Source organism: Nematolebias whitei, chromosome 5 (assembly GCF_014905685.2).
Source record: "Nematolebias whitei isolate Nwh7 chromosome 5, NemWhi1, whole genome shotgun sequence".
Classification (NCBI taxonomy): Eukaryota; Metazoa; Chordata; class Actinopteri; order Cyprinodontiformes; family Rivulidae; genus Nematolebias; species Nematolebias whitei.
In genome coordinates, this window is record NC_056502.1 from 252,358 (window position 1) to 256,297 (window position 3,940).

A 3,940-nucleotide genomic window follows, 5' to 3' on the forward strand; every position below is an offset into this window, starting at 1 on the left:
TTAAAGATGTCTGCCAGCACCTCGCAGAGCTGATTGGCACAATCTTTCAACACTTTTCCTGGGATGTTATCTGGGCCGGTTGCTTTGTGAGGATTAATCCTCCTGAAGGTACTCCTTACTTCGGCTGAGGTCACGCTGAGATGCTCTTCATCTGGTGGTGAGGTGAGTCTAGTGCTGGGTGGTCTGTTCGGGTCTTCAAAGCGTGCATAGAACTTCTTGAAGGCATCAGGCAGAGATGGGTCTTTGGGGCATTGTTCACTCCTTCCTTTATAATCTGTTATGCATTTAATGCCCTTCCACATGCTCCGAGGGTCTTGTGAGATGAATTGACCCAATGCGGGTGGGCAAGTAACTGTGGTCACACATGACTCCAGATCTCCTTATGCATGCTCAATAATCCAGGTAGAAAAATCTAAAAAAGTTAAAGCTGGTCCTCTGGACATTCAAAAAAACAAAACAAAGCAAAACAACAAAAAAATGTAGAAACGTTTTGTCTCTCATCCGAGAGACTTCCTCAGTCTGAGGTACTGTATTCAGCTCAGTCTCTTAAATAGCACATTCTCAGAGTGGATCAACCAGTTTTGCTGCTGACAACCAAAACCAGCTGATCACATGCTCAAGAAGGACCATCAGCCTAACAATGGATCATTAGTACACTGATGGCTGTTTACTATTCACAGGGGGTTGAGTGATACTAGCAATAACAGCATTGTAAGAGGGGGACAGTTGAACACGGAGGCCTTCACCCCTGTTTAATGATGGACGATTTCTTTTCACAAAGATGGCCTCCTTTACTCCTCTCTCAAACCATCGTTCCTCTCTATCCAGCATGTGCACATCTTCATCCCTGAAAGAGTGACCGCTGGCCTTGAGATGAGTGTAGACCACAGAGTCCTGGCCTGATGATGTTGATCTTCTGTGCTAGGCCATCCTTTTGGCCAGTGGCTGTTTTGTTTCCCCCATGTAAGACTGATCACAGCCCTCCTGACACTGAACAGCATATACAACATTACTCTGTTTGTGCCGGGGGACTGGATCTTTGGGATGAACCAGTCTTTGCCGTAATGTATTTTGGGGTTTAAAAGCCACTGGGACGTTATGTTTAGAAAATAAACGTCTCAGTTTCTCTGATACTCCCTCAACATATGGAATGACCACTGGTCTGGGTCTGGGTTCCTCCTTTTCACCTGATGGCTGACTGGAGTCCTGTTTGGGTTTCTTCTCTGCTTTCAGGAAGGCCCAGTTAGGATATCCACATTGCTCTAGAGCCTGTCCTGTGTGGGATTTCTCCTTCTGCCTGGCTCCTGAGCTAGTGGGGACGCTGTCTGCTCTGTGATACAGAGTCCTGATGACTCCTAACTTGTGCTCCAAAGGGTGATGGGAGTCAAACTGCAAATACTGGTCTGTGTGGGTGGGTTTGCGGTACACCTCAGTTTGTAAATGTCCTCTATCAGAGACTGAGACCTCACAGTCCAAGAAAGCCAACTTGCCATTTTTTCATCTTCTCGTGTGAACTTGATGTATTTATCCACAGAGTTGATGTGGTCAGTAAAATCGCCTCGAAGCCATGCGGAAGTCATTCTCCATGGCCTCTCCGAATTCCTCCCATGCCCGAGGTTTTGCCTCAGCAACCACCCGAGCCGCATATCGCTTGGCTGCCGGTACCCATAAGCTGCTTCCGAGGTCCCACAGGCCAAAAAGGCCTGATAGGACTCCTTTTTCAGCCTGACAGCATCCTTCACCGACGGTGTCCACAACCGGGTTTGAGGGTTGCCGCCGCGACAGGCACTGACAACCTTGCGGCCGCAGCTCCGGTAAGCCACCTTGACAATAGAGGCACGGAACATGGCCCACTCGGACTCAATGTCCCCCACCTACCCCGGAACATGTTCAATGTTCTCGAGGAGGTGGGAGTTAAAACTCTGTCTCACAGGAGACTCTGCCAGACGTTCCCAGCAAACCCTTACAATACGTTTGGGTCTGCCAGGTCTGACCGGCATCCTCCCCCACCATCGGAGCCAACTCACCACTAGGTAGTGATCAGTGGACAGCTCCGCCCCTCTCTTCACCCAAGTGTCCAAGACATGTGGCCGCAGATCAGATGAGACGATGACAAAGTCAATCATTGAACCGCGGCCTAGGGTGTCCTGGTGCCAAGAGCACATATGGACACCCTTATGCTTGAACAAGGTGTTTGTTGTTGACAATCCATGACGAGCACAGAAACACTAACATAAATACTGTTTATTATTATTAAACTTTTATTATTTAAAACATTTAATATGTTATAGTGCAGCACGACGTGTGTGCGTGCCTCATTCTATAAACAGCGATATTAGAACTGGATCAGATTGTGTCTCTTCCAACTCAGATGTCGGTCACAGCACCTGGAATCTGACATAGATTAACTACGAGATTAAAAATATATTCCATCAGTCGTAGTTCTGAAAGCAGCGTATCCGCCACCATGTTGATAGAAATTAGGGCTGCAACAACGAATCGATAAAAATCGATGATTAAAAGCGTTGGCAACGAATTTCATTATCGGTTTGTTGTGTCGCGCGATTATGCGTCTTTCATGGCGCTGCGGAGCCGTTTCGTTTTGTTCACGGGCAGTTCATTGTCAATGCTGAATGACTGAATAAAGTAAAAAAAAAAAAAACTACTCTGCAGCGCGAGTTGAACAGAGCGAGGGGGGAAACAAAGCAGAGGCTCTTTTCAAAGGAAATTAAGTAAATTTTACAAATGACCAACGCAGTGAAAACTGTTTGACCCAAGTCCTCCAAAGAGTGGGAGAACTTCACAAAGATAAAAAACGAGAAGCATGACGCTTTGAAAATCTTCGACACGAGAGAACCACGGAGATAAAACGTAAACATGTCGGAGTCACGAGGAGGAGGAAGGAGCTGCAGCTGATACAACTCTTCATGTGTTGCAGGTGAGTCTCTACAATTTAACACTTTGTTCTGTTTCAAGAGAGAAAACGTAACGTCAGTCTCTCTGGTAGAAGAAGCTGTTTGTTTGTTTGTTTGTTTATCTGATTAATGACGGTGATAGAGAACGTGTGTTACCTTTTATTTAATTTAATTGGTACAAGCAGTGTTTAAATGTGATTTATAAATAAATCTAACACAAAGATAATAATTTAATGATTAAGCTTCAACTTTTAATTTGCTGGCAAAGTCTGAAGACACTGCAGGTATGGCAGGATGAATTGCATTTAAACAGGAATTAAAGTAATTAATTACATCTACTCAAATGTGTGAAATTAAGTATTTTATATATGTGTGTGTGTGTGTGTGTGTGTCCTTGTTTATGCTACTTTGTGAGGCCCATTTTTCCAACTTATACTACATTGTGAGGACCAACTGCTCCTTATGGGGCCCAAAGCCCGGGCCCCATAAGAAGAAGTCCCGTTGGTGGGTTAGGGGCTAGGTTTAGGACTAAGGTGTGAATTGAGGATGTGTTAGGTTTAGGGTTAGGTATGTACTGGTAATGGTTAGGTTATGGATAAAGGTCATGGTTAGGCTATAGAAATGAATGAAAAATGAATGGAAGTCAATGCAAAGGCCCCACAAAGATAGCAAAACAAACCTGTGTGTGTGTGTGTGTGTGTGTGTGTGTGTGTGTGTTTAATTGCTCTTTGAGCTACTTTTGCCTGAACCTAACACTGTAAGTGAAACAAAGCATTTCTTGAGTTGCTGTAAATTATGCTATAATACATATTTACTGTCTCATTCCAGAAAACAACAACAAACAACAACAATATCCTTCATGATGGACAAACATCATGGACACCACAGCAGCAGCTGTCTTCACTGAAACATCCTGAACATGATCGTCACTGACATGAGGCCTCTGTCCATGGTTGAAGACGAAGGCTTCACTACAATAATCCACACTTTTAATCCAGGTTACAATAATCCACACTTTTAATCCA